At 33.4% G+C, this 24,420-nt stretch overlaps 1 protein-coding gene across 2 annotated transcripts in view; it reads right to left on the bottom strand.

Annotated features, from left to right (window-relative positions):
• LOC120769706 (tyrosine-protein phosphatase Lar) overlaps positions 1 to 24,420 on the bottom strand; it is a 940,463-nt gene that overhangs the window by 525,811 nt on the left and 390,232 nt on the right. For both annotated transcript variants that reach the window (XM_040096840.1, XM_040096841.1), the window contains exon 5: positions 21,541 to 21,616. The gene's annotated coding sequence lies outside the window, so the exon portion shown is untranslated. The remainder of the gene's footprint in view (positions 1 to 21,540; positions 21,617 to 24,420) is intronic.

Genomic DNA, 24,420 nt, shown 5'->3' with positions numbered 1-24,420 from the left:
CACGTAAACCATCAACTGACACACGATACACAGCTATTTATGTGCAAGTATATATATAGTATATATTTATAAATATATGTACACCCTTGTGGTATAGGTGGTATATGTATTATATTGCCATTGTAGTGGTATTAGCATTGTTGTTGGCTGGTGTAAAGCACAAATTTGCGGTTGATTCTTTGCTGGTTTCATTTTGAGTTTCTCTATTTGCTTGCGCAATTTGTATGCTCGGTACGGAAAGAGGAAACTAGCTGAATTAGAGAACAGTTGGTGGGAATTTGTTTGAAAGGAATGATAGACAGCAAAGAAAAGTGCACAGCAAAATGCAAAAAAACAAGACGTCTTCTAACTGTCATTTTATATATGTAAGTATGTATGTTGACGACTGAATTTAAGATCAGATACACTTATACCGATAAAATTTATGTAAAGTGATTAAAATATTAGACAATTGAGAATTATTATATTTTTTGTTAGATTTTTGAGGAATTGTGAGCATTTCGTTTGTATTTTTGATAGAAACTAACACTTTTATAAATTTTATAAATCAGTTGAGAATTTTGGTTGAGAAAAAATATAGGCAAGGAAATACAGCAACATAGACTTTCTTTCGAGTTTAACGCTTTATTGATGAGTGAAAAAGCGTACCTAAAAGTTTGAGATTTAAGGTTTGGTGCTGCAAAATAGGGACTCGGTAATATATTCAAAGTTTATACTCGCAATTTTGAAAAGTGTTCATCGTCAAACTAAAAAGTACAAAGCCTTCAAAGAGATCGTTGAAGACATGCTTCGTTCTGACCTCCTCAACTGATGATATTATTTGCAAAGTGAAAGATAAGGTGCTTAAAAATCGGCAGGCAAATATTAGAGAGATAACAAGAGAGCTTGACATCTCTCGCGAGTCTGTTCCAATTATTTTGGTGGATATTTTGAGTATGAAACGCGTTATTGCGCGATGATTTTTCCAACTACTACCGTAAACAGCACTCTTTGGACATGCTCGGTCAATAAGGAGTTCTATTTGGTCATATTGGGGCGTTTCGCATGCATTTTGCAACCATTGTAATCAAATTCAAAACCAAAAACGCAATGAATACCATCGTTCAACCACCGTATTCACCAGATTTAACTCTGTGTGATTTTTTTTGTGTTCTCCAAACTGAAATTGCGCTCCGTGGAGTGTTTCGAGGACTGGAAAAATCGTTGGCATAAGTCTATACATGTGGTGGGAATTACTTTGAAGACGACAGAATAAATATTGAATTATTAAATATTTTGCGTTTTATTTACAATCTCAAGCCACTTTTTTGTCACAATGAGTGCTGTAGTGGTACGATAACGCCCATTCCGACAACTGATCAACTTTTTCGGGAGAAAAGCAAGTGGGAGTAGGCACAAGCAAGATTTGATACTTCAAAGTGGTTTTAAAAAGGCGGTGCAAATTTGTTTTAGGAATTTTAAAAATCGGTTGAGAATTGCAGATGAAATAAAATTTTTTGCTATATATATTTTGTCAGACAAATAAATAAGGCTAATTTATGTTCATTAACTGATTGAGGTTAGGGTAAGAAGTTATAGCTAAAAAAGCTCAAGATGTAGGAAAGAGAAAAAATTTTACGGAGAACGCAAAAATGGCAGAATCATAGGGATTTCAAAAGTAAATAAAGAAAAGAGTAGAAACAAAAATAAAAGTGAATTTAAGGGAAGGTTGAGGGTGATCTGAAGCCAAGGGACGTCAATGATCTTGGAGTATTTGAAAGTAGTAATCAGCAAGCCAGAGAGAACCGAAGAGAGCACGTAGAAACAGCGTGTCTAGACTGAGTCTACAAACATCCTAAAAATGCTGAAGCATAGAATGATCTTTGAGTAATTGAGAACAGTTATCAGTAAGCTAGTATGTGAGAACAGCAGTCTTCCTCTGAGAATGTAAAAATTCTAAAAATAAAATAAAAAATTGCAAAATTCATTGGAGAAGTATTAAATGATCTCTTTGCGAAATTGGCTCAAAATTGATCGCTGAAATGAATAAGAAACGCTTTTATTACTTTTAATGAAAAACCATTAACGTAACGTCTGACAGCCATTTAGTTCGATGGTTTTCAAAATTTATGGATATCCAAAAAAGAAGAGATGAAATTTTCATAAATTTACAGTCTCTTTATTGGAAGAATCTTTTTTCAAATTTATGAGCAGTGACAAAATAAAATGCTGGCAAACCTTTTAAAATAGGACAGAATGGAATGAATTTGAAAGATTTCATAAGCTTGTGTATATTCCGAATTCCTTAGAAAAACTTAAAAGAATTGTAGTAACCTCGTACCCTTGTGTATATTCTGGATTACTTAAAAAAGCTTCAATGATCTGAAGCCACAGTGCGGGCGCAGTAGTAGTAGGTGAACGCGCAAGTCTTTAAAGTATACATAGCTGACAAGGAGCGAAACTTGAATATATTCGGAACTGTTGGAAATTTTTGGACTTTAGTTATAAGCCTTAAAGGATAGAGCTCAAAATACCAAAGAGACACAAAGTGATGACCACACCAAGTGGGAATTTAATACAGATATAAAATCATCAATCGCAAGTAAAGTATTTCATAGTATATAAGGGCCATTTCTTGAATGAATGAAAAAAAAGAAAAGTCGCTTTATTTGAACGAAAACAAAATTTCAAAAATTCTACGATAGCTAAATAATTTTCTTTTGAATAACTTCCACATATATACATATATATATATATGCATTTATATCTTTCAATAGTCGCATAGATATGTAACCCTGTTATCATGCTTCTTAGCATTCGATTAAGCATTACAAGATAAAAGTGTAGTTCCAGAAATTTCAGCTGATGTATTCCTAAATGTTCATGAATATATTCGCATTCTTCAAATCGATAGAGTATTTAATGTGCTCCACATTTTCGCGGAAAAAGCCAAAAAATGCCCCTATAAGTATACCAAAATGAATATTCAGCAAATACTTGGAAAATAAAATGTTAGTTTACCTTGGAGGCACATTTTTGTAAGCCTACACCAAATTTTCATTTCATTGCGCATTGCTACGACATTGTTTGGTGAATTTTTTACAAATGTCAACACATGCTTTTAGGCGGCAATGCGGAATATGTTATGTGATTGCGTGTAAAATGAACTACGTATATTTAAAGCTCTGTGCTGTAAGCATCTAAGCATCAATTTCGACACGGTTTTACAACTCTTTTGGTAACTGCGCGTGTGTGCGCCTAAAAGTAGCTTACGTATTCTTTTGTTAGCTATCGTCAAGGGTCTATGCTATTGTAATGCGCCTTAGCACTACCTTTTTGGCTGATTTCTTGCGCAGTTATACCTAAGTTGTGGTTCATAAGAATGTTTTGCTTAGTAACCAGAAACATCTCAATGTCGCACGTAATTGTTGCTTGATTTTTGTCATAGCTACAACTTTACAGATATTCTGATATGTTTATTGTTAACTGGTTATAATTTGCTATTAATTGTGTGACTTTGTTTATAAGATTATGGGTATTCGAATCTGTGCGCCCAAAGGTATACTATAAGACTAGTAAAATTTGGTATTTTTTACAAAATAAAATAAAATAGTTAAATACATTGTCTGTGGCGAAATATCTAAAAAAAAAAATTCTTGGTTCACAAAGATTTTTCGCTAATTTATCTGAATATGGGGCAATATTGTTGCCTTCTTTCGGTTATTGCTGCAATTATTATTATTACTTTCATTGTTATATTGATACATTATTGTTATCTGGTTACAATTTACTCTTTATTGTGTGATTTTATACTTAATAAGAAGCAGATTTCCAAATGTGCGCCTAAGGGTATACTATATTTTTTAATTTTAATTAATTTTCATTTAGTTTTTATATTTTGTTATATACTGGTTTTTCAGATATTGAAAAAAAGGCGAAGTAAGTTTGTGTTTGTGGTGGTTCCTAAGCACTTGTTGCCAGAAACATCTGAATGTCGAACATAATTGTTGCCTGATTTTTATTACTGCTTCATTTGTTATTTTCCTAAATAAACGCTTTTATTGATTATTATCTGCTTAAATTTGCTCTCAATTTCAGACGTTTGTATATAGAAAGAAGTACATTCGCATTCGTGTGCCTAAAGGTATACTATACTTTTTGTAATTGGACAAAATTCTTAAAGCTTTAAAAACGATAAATCACTTACTATTTTTAATTTTTTATTATATACTGAACACGTGGAGGTCACTTACTTTTCAAAGCGGAAAATTGCGGCGACGTAAAGAAGTGTTTTTGAGAACTATTTCCATGATTTCTAGCTAATATTTTATGTAAATTTTATCATAATTATATAAGCTAGAATTTTTTATGTTCATTGGCATCGCTTTTTCAATTTTTTACTTTATTTATTTTTATTTTATTAATTTTTAATTTTTCCGAAAAACAAATCTTTATTAACCCGACTCTTTCTTGCTCTTTGTACTTTGTTCCCACTGAGAGTCAATAAACCTCTTCTAAAATATACACAAACCACTAAAACTAATATATCCTTCAACCTTAAAATTTATTTGAAATTAAACTGAAGTTGTCGACACGCCTGAAGTGCACTTGAATATGTCATAAACCGTTTGTGTTCGCAACTGCGACAAATTTGTTTGTTTTACTATAATTGTTGGCATTTGTTAACATTTTAAATATTTTTGTGTTATTAATAAACATCAAGTGCGCTATTATATTGCACTTATACTGGTACTTGGCAGCTCATAAATGTTAACAGCAGCCACTTGATGTTATATTAGAATTTTATCGTGTTGAAAATGACACCTTGAACAAATAGTGTAAACAAAATGTGAATTTTTAGATTTGAAGTGGAAGAAACGGTGATAGTAAATTTGTTTTTGCAAATTTTTCGGCAGTTATTGGTTTAAGTTTAGGCATGCAAAAGTTTAAGCGCCAAAAAGTAGGCAACAATGTGGCGATAATACAATATTTTTTCTTCAAGAAAATTCTAATTTATAAAATGGTTTCGGAAAATGTTACAATCAATGTGAAAACAAGATAACAGAACTTAACTACGTATATTCGAGCTGTAAAATGTTATGTTACCAATGACATTATCCATGATTAACGAATTTTGTCAGTGAAAACATGAAAACTTTTTTATAATATATTCGATCTATTTAAGTACTTCAAATTTGGATGATAATTTAATTTTTAGGCTAAACTGACACTATAAAAAGCATAAACGTCATTTCTTTTTTCTTAGCATTAGGCGACTTTATTTTTGTCTTTTGATACATCAAAATTTATCAAATTGTGTTAGCTTTAAAATTTATTTTTTCTTTGCTTCACTATATATTTAGCTGAGTCTTTAAGGGTAATTCGAATTATTTAGTTCAGGCAGCAGTTGTCTGACTTAATTTCAACTTTTCGTTTCAAAATGCCGTAATAATATATATAAAATATTGTGGCATTTTGTCGAGTATCATTACTGGGATATTTTTACCACACCGGTTTGTAGAACATGTTTTAGCTTAGCCGAGACTAAAAGTACTTTCTTCCATGAGACCTTTTATGTGAAAAAAATCTGCGAGGCAGGTAGCGTAGCATTTTCTAGCCTCCTTACATTTGATTAAATATTTTGTTCTCTTTTATTTAGCCTTAAGCCCCATCTTGTTTGCACCGCATACTACTTTGGCGGTCTAGGTTCATTAAGTTTGTGGAGCATGTCTTTGCTTAGCCGAGACGAAAACCAAATTTCTGCTATAACAGCTTGTATGTAAAATAAATTTGCATACTTGGTAGCTTAGCATTTTCTTACTTCTTTACATTTAATATATATATTTTTCCTGATTTATTTAGGCTTTACTCTCGACCTTCTTTGGGGCGCATACCTCTTTGGAACTCTATGTTCATTAAGTACATTTAAAATACTTGTATGTCAATTTCTACCTTCCTGCCTTGACTGCTGTTATCACTGAAGAGGATCTGGCGACCGAGATTCTGCCATATAACTAATCAACATCTGTCTGCTCATAGAATTATTAAGACATTTTAGGATAAAAAAGTAAGTTCCATAACTTCGGAACGTATGAAACTCAAAAGTACCAGCCCTAATACCGATGCAAATTGTTTTGAGTAATTGCCCACTACCATAAGGTACTACTGATTTCAGTATCCACTAGAAGTAACTGAATAGGAAACCTTTCGGATATAGGTGGAAAAATGTTGATGTCAGCTCTTAAGGAATTACAGAAACAAGAATCAAAATTTCACAACAAAAATCAGAAAACATTAGGTGGGATAGAAAAGCCGATGTGCAGGCTTGGATATGGCACAAAAAGGCATTACGAGAAACTTAAAAGTGGACAATTTATTTTAAGGTGATCCATATTTGGATGCCTTCGAAGTGAATATATTATATAAAATGAAACTTTTATACTTTTATTAACATTTTTATGTCAATAAAGTTCTGAGTTTATTATAATTTCTTGATAATGAAGTAACCAAGGATATGTAAATTGAGAAGAAACAAAGAAATGAAACAAGCTGAGAGCACTTTGCAAATACAAAGCAATCTGTGTATCGATTACACACTAAGAGAGTAGAGAAAAGATAGCAGAGTAAAGTTTAGATAGCAGTAGCTGAAATTTGGAAACTAGGGTATATCCATAGAGGCACGTTTCATGGTACTATAAAATAGCACTCTCAAGCGGTATACACAAAACGTGGAAACTCATAAACTCACTAAAATCAACTTGTATTTGAAAAAAAGTTAAGAAATTAAGAACTGCTTTTAGGCGTTATGGACTCCAAATTAAAGTTTTGGTCCATAGCTAAGCGGTTTCAAAATAAATGGTTATTTTGAAGAGATGGCACAATTATAAACAACATTTTAGTCATTCAGTTGAATTCTGTACACTATTTACACTACAATGAGCACAGTAACAACTTCCAAACTATTACCTTGCCTTGCGCTTCATGCCTTAAACTAGTAAAAGTAGTTGCAAGTTACAATAACACAGCGTTAATTATGAGATTAACATTTGCGACAATTTACCGTTCTTATTAACAATTCTGTTATCTACGGGCATAAAATGTGTCTATACTGCGCCTCAAAGCAGGCTAATTTACAAACGGAGGCTCGGCCACAGTAATTTACGCAAAGTAGTATATAAAAGCACACTAAAGTAGGCTCGGAAAAATATTTCATAAATATGCAAAGGACTGAAAACAATAAACGCAACCAAAAGAAAATAATGCAAGTGACGCGAGAGTGTGCGGCAGTGTGCGGCAGTGCGACCCTCACGAGCGAGACAAGTCATAGGCAGTTATTTTATTTTGTTTTTTGTATTTTGTTGAGTAAATAAAAACAAATAAAAAAGCGCAATAAAAGCATGCGCCACTAGCGCTCGCGCCTGAAACTGCACACATTTGCCTGCAGCGCCCGAAAATATACTTCAATATACAAACATTGAAACGACACCGTTAAACGACTTAGTTTATGGCAAGGCCGTTGCTGTTTTTTTTTTTTCAATTTTTGCTGCTGTAACGTATATGCACTGCCAGCTGTTCGGGTAGGTCCGTTACGTTCATGTCCTTTACGACTACTTTTGATTTTTTTTTGTTTGTTTGTTTGCGCTTTTGTTAATGCTTAAAAGGTGTTTGAAAATTAGAAATATAAACAAGAAGGTAAGGCATAAAAGAGGCGCAGCCCGTCGAAGTACGAAAGGCCATGAACGACAAACTAAAGTTTAGTTTTTATGAGCTTATTCGCATTTTCATGCGCTGTATATGCGCCTCTCTCGCACTCGCGGCCCCAATGATGCGCTCTCCTCTCGCCAAGTTAACGTTTGCAGAACTGTGTTTGTGTCTGTGAATTCCATGTAGCTCTTGCTTGTAGCCTAGCATGCCGCACAATGTAAATAAATTATGCTAAATGCGCCTAAAAATAGGCCTATACACAAAAGTTCATCGGCCAGCGCTGCATTAATATTATGAACAGAAATTTGCGTAAAAGTTCATTATATTTTCAGTATTTCAGTAACTTTTAATGCACTGGCTGCTGCTTTCATTTCTGGCAGAATAACCTTACGTACAACCATAAGTTTTTGGGAAAAGCGAAGTGTTCAAATGAAATTCAACTGGACTACATAGCGGCGATGAGGAAATTTTATGAAATGAAAATGAAGGCAAATACTTTTTATTACTATTGCTACTGATGCTTTCTAACTCGACGAATAACTTGTGCTTGAAATGTAGTTTTAATTGCATTTGAAGCATACCTTTAGGCGCTAACAACCAAAAAGTGTAATTGAAGCATACCTTTAGGCTCTAGCATAAAACAAGAGTATGTGGTTTAAATTTTGGGTGATTTTAAGTACTTAAAAATATTGCTGGCTTCGCGTGTTCAGAGCTGAGCACTATAACTTATAGAGTTGTAATACAATGTGACCGTTGAAAATCAAGTTCTTGTATGAAAAACTTTTTTATTTGTAAATATATCTTTACCAAATTTGGCACAGATTTTTGTCGAAGGCAGCGTAATAATATGCGAGGAAATGGTTCAGTTCGGATAACTATAGCATATAGCTACCATATTAACTGGTCGGTCCAATTGAAGTGCTTGAATGGAAAACTTTTTTATTTGGCAAGATATCATAACATTATTTGGTATGGGTAATTGCTTCATGCAAGAGTGCAATCTGCAAAGAAAGTGTTCGGTTCGGATCACTATAGCTTATAGCTGCCATATAAAGTGAAGAACCAAAATTAAGTCCTTATTTGAAAAACTTTTTATTTAGCCAGATATCTTCAAGAAGTTTGGCACCGGATTACTGTCCGAGGTGACGCCACAGTCTTCGCTGATATTGCTCTGAAGTGACCCCTACAACAAATTTTTGTAGTTGCTATATAAGCTGATTGTTCAAACTTAAGTCCTTGCATGGAAATTTTTTACTCTGGCGAGATAGAAGTTTAACACATATCATTACCAAAGGCATCGCTACAATTGCTGATATTACTCAAAACAATATTAGATATCACACAGCTGCCATACAAACCGAACGATCAAAAGCAAACTTTTGTATGGGAATTTTTTATGTCTATGTTTGGATGAAATAAATTTTATTAAAATCTACCGTGATTGAAAAAATTTACAGAAATCTTAACTTAATTTTTAGTTAATGTCTTGCTTGTCTGCATAATCATATAATAAAAAAAGGTGTTTAAAATTACTTAAATTTTTTTCGAAGCATACTTTTAGGTGTGAAAAAAGCAGAAATTTGTATTGAAAAATATATACACACATGCTTTTTAAGATTAACTTATGTGAAATCAGATTATATATAACACACACAACAAATTTTGCAAAGAACGCCAGATATGAAAACAAATGCGAGTTCCATAGCATGCTGTTAGGCGATTAAAAATTATGTTCTCGCACAAAGCTATAGGAAATGATGCAGAGAGAGATAAAAACTTGATAATGCTTTAACGCAAGCAATATAATGGTACAGCGTTGCCACTTCAACAAATGTGTGCAGAAACACAGAAATACTCACTCATACGTATACGTATATGTATGTTTATGGATGTACATATGTATATATGTATGAAAAAGTGCATAAGCATCTAAAAGGATTTTAAAACGTTGTGTGTGCTTGCGCTTATTTTGAAGCTGCGTGTAAGCCAAAGGCAAACCACAAACATGACAACTTTCTCACGCCAATTGGCATACTTCACTCACACTGATGTCCATATATATTCTTCACACATATATTTTTAGAAATGTCAGCCGGCTAGTCATTCAGAAGTCAGCCATTTCGGTAGAGTCGCCGGCAAGCTTTCACCAAATAATTTAATTTGATAACGGTATACGGTTTATACATTTATATATTTCTATGGTTATTTTGCGGCATCGCAAAGCTTTTCCTTTATTTGTTTTAGCAGTGAGTTTCAATGCTTGCTGGCGGTTAAAGGCAGTTTTGATATGCTGGCGCAGCTATGTATGTATGCTTTTAATAAATAGGATTTTTTTATTATTTATTTGCTTGGAAATGTTTAAGCTAGCAAAGCAAGGAGTATGAGGGACTTCAGCATAACAGCTGCCTTCACTCATATTAAAGCGCCGCTAAGAAAGTTACGTCTACAGACTATTTCTATAATATTTTTTTTCAGTTTTTCCCCCATACATTCGACTTAGATAAATAAATAAATAATAAATTGATGAAATTTCGAACCAGCAGCATCCATATAATGTGTACTCATGTGTATAACAAAAATATGATCAAAGTTACGCTGCTGTATCTATAAAAGCAGCAACGCAAACGGCGATGGTCAATACCACACAAAAATATATAAAAAATAGCATCAAAGTCAAAGCGAAATAATAACAGACGTTAGCTGCGTTATGAAGAAGTATTATATACTATATACATAAGTGCGTCTTGGCAGCAAAAATGCTTGAATGTTGCAATAGAGCATGCTTTAAGGCGCAACGCTTCATATGCGCAGAGTCTTAAGGCAAAACAAAGTTTAAGGATTATGTTGAAGAAAAATAGCATTAAATGTGTAGTATGGCGAAATGGTAGCAGTGAAATAAACCTCGAAGAAAAATATTGAAATATAAAGATAACTTCAAGTATGAAAGTAAAAAATTTTAAGGAATAAGTATATACTAGTTTAGTATATAAATGGTACAATATTGGTAAGAAATATAAGTTTTTACAATGCTTGAGAGGTAATAGAAACGTGGTAAAGAGATACTGTACAACAAATATATATGTATATAGCTGAGTCAAAGCATTTTGAAGGTGTGTCTCTTTTTAATTATGGCAATAAATCAATACTAGGAAGTTTTTCAGGAAAAGAAGTCAAAATTTGAAAATATTTTTAAATATATTCAAACCAATTACTATAAAAAGACAGATTTCTACAAACATTTTTTTCTCATATAAACAACGAAACATTTTATTAGTGTCGAGAAAACGTGTTTAAAGACGGCGCACTTAGCTTAGCTAGTGTCAAGCGCACAAGTTTTGAAGACTGTATCTTCGAAACTATTATTCGGATCAATTTGAAAATTTAGGACAATATTCTAGAGATACTTTGGAATTTAATAATACAAAAATGTTTTCCGAGACACACGCTCCATAGTTTATATATTTTCTAAGCTAGCTACTTTAACCATACTTCTAACCTAGTAATTCTTCTAAATATTAACAATATTTTACCCAAACCGTATTGAAAATATTATGACTACGGTGCCAGATATCATTAGCATATACTATATATAGAGGCAAAATGTCTAACTAAGCTTCACTACGCTTCGCAGATAAAATAACTAAATCAAAAGTATAGGAACATGACCAGTGTTCTGCCTTTGACACAGAAAGTTTAAATATACTCGCTTTTTGTAACTCTCGGAGTAATTAACGAAGCGAGAAACATTTTCAAAAAGAATAATTGAAATGGCATTAAATATTTTCCCGTACACAGAATAATCCATTAGAAGAGTTTCTATAAACACCTTAAGATATTATGAGCCCAGTTCACAGATATTTACTTAACTACCAAAAAAAAAAAATAGGGTGGAAACGCATTTTAAGGATTCAAAATCTTTGAAAAGTACCAAAACTTCAAGAGCTTAATAGCATTGGAACTTTGCTTGGAATATTGCCAACGTATTTTGGGAAATCCACTTTATAACAAACACTAGTATTATAGTGGCAGAAAGCATTCAGTGAAGGTCGTGAAGTCATTTGAAACTTGTCTTGTCGTCAATCTACCAACCGACTTTGATTTTTATCCGGCTAAGGACTGTCAACTTCTGCTCCAACAACAACGACAATGATATAATTAATAAAACTTAAAAACACAGAGCTTGTCGTGTTGGCATCAGAGCGACAGCACACTGTCTCCACAACTCTTATGGATCGTCGACTCAATGACTTTTGGTTAATGTTTCGGGTATGAAGCGTATCAATGCTGCACTTGTAACAAAAGACCTGACATAAAAGAAATGCTTGAGAACGTAGGTGCGAATCTTATATTCATCAATCACAACATTATTGGAGAAAAAATGACTTTATAAATTTGACGCCGAAACTGTTCAACAATCTAGCGAATGGCGCTCCAAAAATGAGTCGAAACCGTACAAATCCAATTTCGCTGAAGGCATTGAATACCACCACAGCCGAGGCCGAGGCTTATATACGTTGTATACGCACCTATTTTAAAATATTTCTGTAGCCTTGAATCTGATAATCGACATAAAAACCCTAAAAAACGTTCATTTAAGAGACAAGAATTTTTACAGACCTAGTTTTTGATCCAAAACTATCAAGAAGCTTCCTGAAGATATCACAAATATGATACACAAATTTAAATAAACTAACAATGTTCCGTTTCCATAGCTGTAATATGCTTAAATATTTCGCATTTTATTTCTATTTCAAACTCGAAAATTTATTGTACTAACTTGGTAGGACTGTCCTTAATTACTATGCCAAATATGAGCGCGATCAGTCAACCAGGTTGTTTACAGCAGGTGCTTAAGTCGGTACACCTTAATAATATAAAAATATCACAGAACATTTGTCTCAAATTTTGCATTTCTAACTGAATTTAGTTTGCGGAATCGTTGCTAATACTGGAAAATGCTATGGTGATTCCGTTTTATCAACAACAAAAGACATGCCTATTTCTGGACGAGCTTCAACCTCTTCAACTGATGAAAATATTGAAAAAGTGAAGGTTATGGTGTTCGAAAATCGTCAGGTAAGTGTTAGAGAGATGGCAAGAGAACTCGACATCTCTCGCGAGTCCGTTCGAATGCTTTTGGTGTATATTTTGGATATGAAACGAAGTCTTGCTCGACTCGTTAAGCTGAATTTTTTTCAAAAACAACACGGTTGTGACCGAATTGAAAGCCAAATGCACAATGAATCGATCAACCACCGTATTCATCACATTTGGTTAGTTCGCCAAACTGAAATTAGCGCTCAATGGAGCCAGTTTTCAATTGATGGAAGAGGTAGCACAACATTTGCTGAAACAGAGCATCGAAGAGGTATCGTCTCATATTTTATCTTGTGACCTATTTAAAAAACTGTCGAGCTCCACCAACATTAAATGTTAACATTTATTAGAAAATTATTTCCAACCTTTCCGCTTGGCAGCTAAGCAAACGAAATATAGTACCTAAATATGTACGCCATTAGCTATTAACTTAGTTAATTCCCCATGTCGGCTTAGCCAACTGAGCTAGCTATGAACACTAAATATTTAATGAATAAAAACCTAATGTGTGCTACGTAAAGTATATATATGTGTGTGTGGGTCTGTATGTGCAAGCACATATGTGGTTAGGTGTGAAGCTGATATGGGTACTTAGCTACGAAAAGAAAGCATACAAAATGTCAGTTACTAAGCTTTAACTTCATGAAAATTTTTGTATACTATTATATATTCGCATAAATATATGTATGTAAGTAAATCGTCACCTAAAATGCGAAACCATGTATCATCAAAAAAATAGAAATTGAGTTTTTTATTGCTTACGATTCATAATAAAGCATACAATTTTTAGCTTCCGTTCTCAGATATAACAAAAATATACCCAATACGTAACCAATATATACCCAAAGTATAACCAATATATACCCAATATATAACCATTTTATAACCAAAACTCAAATTATATTTCAAAATGATTAGTTGCTATTATATCGTTTTTCCTTCGCTTATAAACTTATTAAAAGTGATGTTACGTTATTTTGCAGTTTAAGTGATGATATGTATGTACAGAATTATATAGGTATGTAGTCATAAGCAAAGTTATGCTGTTTACAATTTAAAATTTTCTGTTAATATTTTAGTGCTACTTTCCGGGTCCATATACACATACATATATGTATATTCATACTTATACATATATAAACACACAAACCCTTCATGGCGGTTTGGCAGCAATATGCTTAGCTTACCAGCGGCAAAAGTGTGAAAAGGTTTACCGGAATGCGGAAATATTTTGATTATCCCCACAACTCTAGCTATGCGCCCAGCTAAGAGAAGTTAAAGGTAGGTAGCAAGCAGCAGTAGAGTGAGCCGGAAGTAGAATCAGTTGCGTCTACCGGATAACCGGTAGTGTCTATTTTGTACCGCATCAAAACTACAACTTATAAATAGACAACCTGACCGACAGTCGACAGCCAAGAGCCAGCAGCCTTCAGCCAGCTAACCGTCTTCAATGTGTACATTTTTTGGCCGCAAAGCAAGTGGCGCGCCCGCCGCCAGCTACGTAAGGTACGTTCCTGCAAAGGCCAGCGCTCATAGCTGCCAGCAATCGAGTTGCTGTATTTTTGGATTGCAGATTTTCGTTTTTGTGGCTTGGAGATTTCTGTGGACTTTTGGCCATTCAGTAGCTGGTGGCAGCCGACAGGTGAAATGTGTGTTAAGTTAGGCATACAGACACTCATACACACAAATACACATTCATAACTAGACACATATACATAACACATTTGTAGCAGGAGTTCCTCGCTCTGGCTTGCAATCGTAATAAGTTGATTTCTCTTTTCTATCTGTATGTATGTATATTCGTAAGCGTTGTATATCTGTAGATTTATAACATACAGCAGGTGATTGAATTACTTATTTATGCAGGTCACAGCATTAAAAAGGTTGATGCGCTTAAGTGGCATAGCAATGCCGGTAAAATTATAAGTGACATACAAGCGAATGTACTCGTATAATACATACATAACTAGTACGACTGGCTGAGTTGTATTGTTGGTACATTGTTTGATACGAGTAATAAAACAAAACAAAAATGTGACTGCGGTCATCAAAACTATAATAAAATTCACAAATAAAAAAGTTTTCCTACAAGAACTTAATTTTTGTTGGTTGGTTTGTACGGCAGCTATATGCTATATTGATCCGATCTCAACCATTTTTTCGGTGATTGTAGTATTTTCTTAGAAAATAATCCATGCCAAATTTCGTGCAGATAGCTTGTCGAATGAAAAAGTTTTCTATATAAGCACTTGATTCCGGTCGGTGAGTTTGTATGACAGCTATATGCTATAGTGATCCGATCTGAACAATTTATTCGAAGAATTAAATATTGCCTTACAGAATAATCCATGCTGAATTTTGTTAGGAAATCCCGACAAATAAAAAAGTTCTCTATACAAGGACTAGATTTTGATCGGTGAGTTTGTATGACAGCTATGTGCTATAGTGATTCGATCTGAACAATTTATTCGGAGATTTTAGTATTTTTCGAAACAATAATTCTTACGAAATTTCATGAAGATAACTTGTAAAGTAAATAAGTTTTTTAAACAGTTTTGATCGACCAGTCCTTGAAAACTGAGCTATATACATATATATTCGCGTATATACAAAGGCTCGGACATGCCTATTTCCATCTATCTGTTACAAATTTCGTGGCTTAATAAACAATCTCTAGGGTATAAAAAAAAACATCGTTAAGCTCAACGAAATATTATGAGTAAATTGTGTCCTTTCGCGTAGTCTCCCACAAACTAGTATCTCGAGAACATTTCTCACAAATTTTTGCCTTGATTCACATGAATAGTCGGTTTTAAGTCTCTTTACAAAAATATGCTTTAATTTATTCTAAGAGACTTTAGAAATTTTATAAAAATTACAAATTGAAAACAAACAAAATAAACTACAGCTCGATAATGAAGCAAACAATGAGGACGTTAGAGTTTCTCACTGAACATTTATGGTACACTTATGAAGAGGCTGAAGCTTGCACGAATACTATGTGGTTCCAAATTCTATTTAAGGCTTATTTTTTATAATTCGTGTGTATTTAAGAAACTTTTAACGCTAAGTTTTGACATCTAAAATAGAGCCTGCATATAAAAATAATCAGGAAAATTAGCGAAAGAAAGATATTCTAAGGAAGCAAAATTAATTTCCATCTTACTAAGCTTATGTGATTACTAGTGAAGATTTATAGCGGATTTATAAATTTTGTTAGCGGAAAAATTCATCTAAGGCTTCGAAACATATAGATATATGAGGAAATTTATACATATCGAAACAACATGCAAGTGATATACCACAAAATTCGTGGTAAAAAATTAAAAAAAAAAAAAAAAACATTCAATCACATTATTGATTTTTCAGAAATTTTGGTATAAAAGCAGGGCTTTTTATTCCCCATATTACTTTAGAATCGCATGATGAACAAAAATCGAAAACAGGCGGATAACAATTTTTACAACTCGTTGCATCAACTTCCAAATTTTAGTTGATACTTCGAAAACAACTTTGTATGACAACTCAACCAGAAAGAATGTCCTATGTTGTCCACTAAATCGTAAGTCGTATTGAATATCATGAATAGGACGCTTAATATTGACTTTTAAAGCTTGAAGTGAGACTGGTTTATTGTTGAAGACAAATGACTTTAAATAACCTCACAAGAAGTAGTGTAATGGAGGCCATACCATGTCCCACTTTCTAAAACTAACCGAATCTCCAAACTTTTCTCGCAATAATTCGGTTATTGCACGAGCTGTGTGGCACCTGGCTCCGTTTTGCTGGAACTAGAGGTTGTCAGGATCAACCTCATCCAATAGCGGCCATAAAAAGTTGGTTATTATCAATCTATACCGCTTTCCATTGATAGTAACGGTGTGTCACCAGTTGCATTTTGAATGAAATACGGACTGATGATTCCAACAGAGCAGAACCCATTGACTCTAGACAACTTGACAGACCAAGTTTAAATTCATTTTCACTACTTTAATTTTTAAATTAGTCAGCTAACTTGAGGATAAGCTTTATCTGTCATTAAACACTTTAGTTTAGATAGTTAATTAAATTAATTTAGCTCAATCCCTTAGATTTATGGAACAATTTCAAATTCAAAACAACTTTAAATCTCAACTAAAATTCATTCAATTTTTAATGATTTAATTGTCGTCAATTTTCGAGTAAATTTAGTCAATTACCACATGGCACAGTTAATACGTGAACAGGCAACCGTTGACTAGCTTATTTGAGAGGAAAATTAGTGAGGTTTGCTTATATTTTAGGATTAGGTCGTGGATTAGCTCCTTTGAAAGGCAAAGTAATAAAATTTTCTAATACTTGAGGATTCAATGTACCTGAATTGTCTTTACTCACTTTAATTTGGTGTAATTAAGTTCTATTACTATATTAAAGAACGAATTGAGAGAAAATTTCAGACTCGAATTAAATTCCATTCAAATTACTCAAACTATTTTTCAATTACTACTCAACTTAGCTCAATTTATATCTGTTTAGTTTTCATCACAGAAATAAGCTTAATTTAGTCAAATATCGCATGACATGGCACATTGAAGTGAGTTAAATAGTGAGGTTGTCTAATACTTGAGGATTAGGTAAATTGTTTCATGATTGGTGACTTTAATCTTGTTTACTTTAGCGCAATCATTTAAACTCAGTAACAGAACAATTTCTGAACTTATTTTAAGTAAATTAAATTTACACTAAGCTTGTCACAATTCATATATCTGTTTAATTATCGTCTCACTAATACTTTCAAGGAGACAAGGTTACGTCATCATATGATCAGAATACAGAGAAAGTTGTAACTGAAAGTGTTAAACGAAAACCTTCTAAGGATCCGCCTTTTAATAAATAAGTCTGCTGCAAAAAATTCAGTTGTAATATCACGAAAAAGTCAATATTTATTTCATTTCAAGAAAGGAAATCCGCTAATTGACTCACTTAAGAGTCTGTCTGAAACGCACATAGGATAAATTTTAATTCAATTAACTAGTTAATCAAAATTTCTTATAATTATAACTAAGCTTATTCCAATTTATGTCTGTTTAGTTGTCATCACAAAAATAATCTTAATTTAGTGAATTAACACAACAAATAGCACATCGAAATGAGTTGCTTAATGAGGTTTTCAATTACTTGAGGATTACACAGTGCCTTAATTTAGTCAATTAGCAAATGACACATCTAATACGTTCAAAGAAATGACTCATTTAAGAGTGCGTCTGAAACGTATATATGGTAAATTTTCATTGAATTAACTAGTTTGAAATTAAAGTGTTATAAATTTGTCAGACAAACTTTTTTGATTCAATTATGGATATATTTTTATTTAGCCTCAAAACCTAAGATCTTTCACATTTCCTCTCGCTTTCACCAAGTTATAAGACACAAACTTTTTATCTATTTATTTTTATTTTTTATTAAAGTCCATTCTATATGGTGTTCATCGAAGCATTAAATTTTGTTTTATTTTATATTTTCAACGAAAGTGGAGCCGGAAATAGAGTAGAGAATTCTTCCAATATGAAAATATTGAAATCCAGTTTCAGATATATTTTTAAGGTCGAATAAAAAATATATATTCCGAACAACATTCCATTCTATTTGGTGTTAATCGAACCATTAAATTTTCATCGGAAGTCAAGAAGAAATATATTTCAGAAATATTTTTAAGCTTGAGTAAAAAAGAAATATTCCGAACAACATTTGTAAGTCATCCAAAACAACTAAAACTATTTTCCATACGAGACTTTGTTGCCAAAATTATCAAACTAGAAATTTGAATTTACCGTTAAAATAATTTGTTGTTTTAATGCTTTAGAAGTTGCTGTGACGGTACTCCTCTAATAACTTTATTCGAGTAAATAAATGCATGCGATTGTAGGATTGCAATTCTTGTGCTATTTATTTATTTTTTTAGTATTTCTATTTTATTATGAAGATCACTTTTGTTATGAAGATTAAATATCACTTTCTCGATTGGATCGAAAGAATTTTTTGCATTTAATAAAAATTTTCTACTTTTCGAGAGATTATATTTTGTCAAATTATTTTTTTAATGCTTTATTATTGTTGTTATTTTTAAGGTAAAGCGTTAACTTTTGCGCGACAACACGGAATCTAAATTGCATAAATATATAGAATAACTGTAAACTTGAAACAAGTACAATGAACACCAGAAGCGCGACGAAAAATACTGAAAACAAAAACCGCGGCTTAGAATGAGCCAGGAATTTCGACCGCCTTGCACGTTATATGAGGTTAAATGCATAAATTTCACTCAAATTTCGGTAAAACTAAAAATATCGAAACAAAAATAAAACAATTACAACAACACACGCGTTTGTAGCAGCACGTTTGCTGGTTGTACAGCGCTTGAAGGGCACGGGGGACCGAGGGGCAACTACATGTATAGTGTAGGTCAGGAAGCATTTCGTGCGAGTGCACGAAGTGGCAAATTTTATTCGTGTAATAATATATATTTTTTTAATAATTTGCACAATTACCAGCTACACTTGCATTTCGTTAAACGGAACACCAAAGCACTTTGAAATTTTTTTTCTCTTGGAATTTTCGCACAATTTCGTTATCGAAATTTCCTGCGTTGGTATGTATTTTTTTTCTTTGATATGCGTTTGATTTTTTCACTGGCACCAAAAAAAGAAGCGTACGACGTGCGCGTATCGTTAACTCGCGTTATTATCCTTTACATCCTGGCCAAACCCGAAATGCTACTAAACGTGTCCCAAAAAACCAACACGATGCCTAACGGCGGCTAACGGCACTGCTTGGCAAGGTACGGGTGCACGAGTATGCTTCGTGCCTTCGTTACTCAACACGAAGAGTAACGTCGTTAGTGGAAAGTGGAGCACAATCTACTCACGAGCAGAGTGAAGTGGTGAAACGGCTAATAGTAAAGGCATGTGAGAGAGTTTATGCTTATGCTGAGTGAGTCTAGGTGAGAGTTTGAGAGTACAAGTTGTGGTGGAAGGAAGTGTGTTGAATTTTGCAATTCAGCGTGAGTATGAGTAGTCATAAGGATGTTGTGGTTTTAACAAAGAGAAGTGTTTAAGAGTGTTGTATAGCGTGAAAGCTTTTGTGGTGATATTATGCATTTGGGGTGAGATTTTGTATTTGCGGTGAAATGTGGTGGATTTCTTTTAATTTGAAAATGCAAAACCGTTGGTTTTGTAACTAATTGTGCGCTTGATGGCAAGTCTTACAATACTATATACAATTTTTTGAGTTTTTTAAAGAAAATATTGGTTTATTTAAATTTTAATGAAGAACTAGTGCATTCGGCCACGCGTTGCTGTGGTATACATTTTATACTATTATTCATGTAATAAACTATTCAATATAGTGAAGATTTTATTTATGAATAAAGGCAAAAACGTGTTTGCCGGTATAAGAATCCAAGGGATTGTAATTGAGGTTTAATTTTGAATATGTTCATACAAATAAATTTCATTGGAAGAAATAAAGAATTTAAGTTTGCCTTCTAAACGTCTGGTTATCAACCTTTCTGTTCAGTTATAGAGTTGTCCGCTTAATATATTGTACTTAGTAAACATCAACAATGTGCGTGGTTAATGGAAATGTCCGCTTAGTAGAGCTTTCACTTTATTTTTTATTTATGAACTGTTTTTACTGTCCTATCTTCTAAGGTAGTTCGAACTGGATATAGTGTGCTAAATTTTACTAAAATCGGCTTAGTAGTTTAGGAAGCCATCGCGGACAAACAACGTGACACGTACTCTTTATATAGAAAGATATATAAAGTAAAGTAGCAAAGGCTCGTAAAACAATTACTTCATAGCGTTCATTTATTGTTTAAAAAAAGGAAAAAATATATTGACAGTTTTTGCTAACTATAGTCGCAGTTTTTGTCATAGAACTACAAATCACACTTGATTCTTAAGTTCTCCCAGCGGGAAGGGGTAGAATTTGCCAGTCAAATCTGCTTATTGGGTTTGGCCCTTTCCGGAGATTCGTTTAAGCCTAAAGGCAGGTATCATCGAAAATTCAGTTCAGTATCGGCCGAGTTCCAGATCCATAGCACGGCAGAGATTTTAGGTCGGCCACGAACCCAATCAAGGTGGAAAAGATGTCCCTTTCCACTGATCAATTGGAACCAACTATCTACTTAAAAAAAATTTATTACTTGGGTGCTGATCAACGCATTGTTTTGATGTACCATCGTTGGCAGGTACTCACGTAAAAACACAAAGACTGTCGTTGCTGATCTTTGAGTTAATCTATTGAAAGAGATCTATATTAGTTCGTTAATAAAATATTATTCCGCAAGTAATTTAAATTCAGTCCAGCTTGTTTCCCGCACAATTTGAAAATATTTTTAAATAAGTACTGATCACATACCATATCCGATAGGGACTGGTTTTAAGGTTAAGATGATATTTTTTAATTGGTTTGGTAGAAAAAATATATAAATACGTGTAGCTATATGTCGAGTTATGGCTTTACCCGATTTTACATAAATCATACATAGTTTTTACAGAAATGCATCGTTTTAAAGCTTTTCGGAGATTTTATATTTCTTTCCTTTTATTAAGTCGCTTAAGCAATCACTTGGTTTAACTATAATATGTTCTATTATATATTCAATAATATTTCGATGACTGAGCAACCTTTGTTTATATTATATTCAATAACAATAACTCAAAGAAGTGCATTACATTCACAATATATTTCTTGAAAGATTTCAGAAAGAATACTCACGCGAACTATTTGTACGAAGTATCGAACTCTGCTGCTGCTCGCAAAATGTTTGGAACCAATAATTCACAAAGTCAATCTGAAACGAGATAATAAAACAAATACATTATTTTCGAAAATTATCCAATCATGTAATAAAATAATAAGATATACAGTGAGACAAAAAAGCACCCGGAATTGTGCATCTCTCGCAAGTATGTTCGAATGATTTTGGTGGGTATTTTAGGTATGAAAGGTGTTCTTGCCGAACTCGAGTTAAATCACATATTTCACAATCTGCCCGGCGGATTTCAACCAAATTCGGTATGCAATATTGCCCTAAAGTACTTATGTCACAGTGTAAAAATGTACTGAATATAACACTATTTTAAATTCTATCTGACTTTTTCCTTACCAGTGTAGAAATCAACATAAATCAATTGATGTAACGGGAAAAACTTTGCACGAATAATAACTTATCATATGTTAATTGTTCAAATGCAACAAAAACTGTTCCAGCCCCTAGGTACTGAATATTTAGATTCCCAGTGCCTATGGTTGACTATTTTACCACAAATATATGTGTAAGATATATTATTGAAATTCAGGGATAAACTTTTCCAAACAGTGGTATAGCTGTGTGTCACAAAATTGGTTTGAATCCGGTCAATACTTCCTTAGACCACATATATGTACAACGCACAACGATTTTCGAACTTGCAGCTGACCGTATACCGCATCAATCGGACAATATGTGAGTTATATCAATGAAAATGAGAAAGGGTGTTTTACTGATAACAGTGTATCTTTGTGCCTAAAGTGGATAAAATTGAACTAAAACTTGAATCTTATAACATCCGCGTGGCTTTACGTCATATGATTGGTGATGGTATGTGAAGTAACTTATTGTAACTCAGGCAACATTTTATTTGTATGTGGCATAGCCAATGGGATGATGCATGGGTCAATACTACCCCTAATTCCCATATACTGCATATATATAATGATTTTCGTTTTTCTAGCAAACCTTTTGTCGAATATGTCGGCTAGTTTATGAGTTATATAAAGCATAAGAATATACTTGTACATATATAATTACTTGGATTCTAAACCTGTGGTTGGCGTTTTGCATTTTATGGGATATTCCTGGCTTTGATTCTTGCAAGTTGAAGGAGTGTAGAATGTTCGACTATACCCGAACTCAGGTATTCCTTACTTGCAGTATATATATTTGAGAAAACAAATTATTTTTTCTACGTTCGTGCGAAGATTAATCACCATGTGTTAACAGTGCGCGTTTGTCTGGCGATTTTTACCTTGAAAAATAAATTGGCCAATAGTTTGCTTGAAGTTTTTCTAATGGAGTCACTGCTACGGAATCCTAGAAAAGTATAAAGGTGTTTTGGGGAGTCTACCTTACCCATGAACACAAGTATTTGAGTGGCACAAAGGTCGTGTATTCATCGAGGCGAACATCCAGCTCTGCTAGTCATCATAACACAGAAAAAGTTATAAGAAAATAAAGCTTTAAAATCGACAGCTTGGCATAAGTGAGATTGGATCGAATCTCAAGATCTCTATACATATATTGTTGATACATTTCGGTTAATGTTTTGGGTACGAAGCGGGTCAATAGTAGACTCGTAGCGAAAAAACTGAATTTTGTCTAGGCAGCTGAGAAATCCAGCGAATGATGCTCTAAAAATTAACCGAACCTGGAAAATACAAAATTGGTTGAAAATACAGAAGGCCATTACCGTCGATGCCTATGACAAACGTATGGGAAAGAGATACTTGATAGCGGAGCTGGTTATTAATCAAGGGAATATATAGGATTTGATAGGAAGATTCATTTTGTCATGATTGCGACTGAGTTTTTGGCCAAACACGAACCCATAATCAGTGCTGAGCTATCATATTCGCCAGATATGGCTTTTGAAAATAAAAAAATTGCTACGAGGAGCACGTCATAAATACATTGAAGGCACTAAGAGTCATTTACTGAAGCCACTGATGTCAGTGAAGTCAACGGCGACTAAGCCTGCTTGGGTTACGAATCCGGTTTGAAGATTCGAAAGCATATTAACAGAAGCAAAAGGATAATTAAAGTTGCAGCTGATTTCTATTGGGGATATAGACTATTTATTCAAATTCGTTTCATGACTGCTCCTCAATTAGCGAGAAAACTTAAGGTACTTCCAAAATCTCAACTTAACCTAATTAAAAATAGTTAATTTCATGAATATTAAGCGACTCCCATTATCCCTTTTCCCTCACAAACATTCGTCTAAAAACCACTTTCCCCCGACAGCAAATTAAAACGAATTAAAAGGAACTCATTAACCCATTGAGAATTTCATATACTCTGCAGGCAATTTAATCATGTGTTAATGACTATATTTTTGACATTAAAAAGTGATTGCTTGCTGCGTACGCAGATGCCTCATTTTATTGCCACATTGTATATTCGAAATCGAATTTTCATTTTAAGCCGCTGTAAATGCTTTAACCAAAGTACAATTAAAACCGCATTTATAACCCTCAACCGACCGCCGACGCTCAACATAAGGCATAATATGTACTCACACACAGACTTACAAAGAAGAAAATGTATGCATACATCACCCACATATACAAGTAGTTCTAGTAAGCTGTGGCACACTCGACATTTGAGAGTGCTCCAAAGATATTATACGCTTTATTTAAAGCCGCTCCAAATTCACCACAGAGTACGATTACAGTTATTTCCGCTTGCGGCCGAGAGGCATTTGAATGATTATCAACGAAGTGACTGACGACTAATGGAATTTCGAGTAGGAAGTTCATCATAATGGTTAGTTAGCGAATGAACAACAAAAACAAAACGACAACAGGTGAAATTTGCGGCGGAATCAGGAAGAGTAA

This window comes from Bactrocera tryoni, chromosome 2 (genome assembly GCF_016617805.1).
Source record: "Bactrocera tryoni isolate S06 chromosome 2, CSIRO_BtryS06_freeze2, whole genome shotgun sequence".
NCBI lineage: Eukaryota > Metazoa > Arthropoda > Insecta > Diptera > Tephritidae > Bactrocera > Bactrocera tryoni.
Note: the sequence above shows the minus strand (reverse complement) of the source record. Positions and strands in the feature narration are given on the sequence as shown.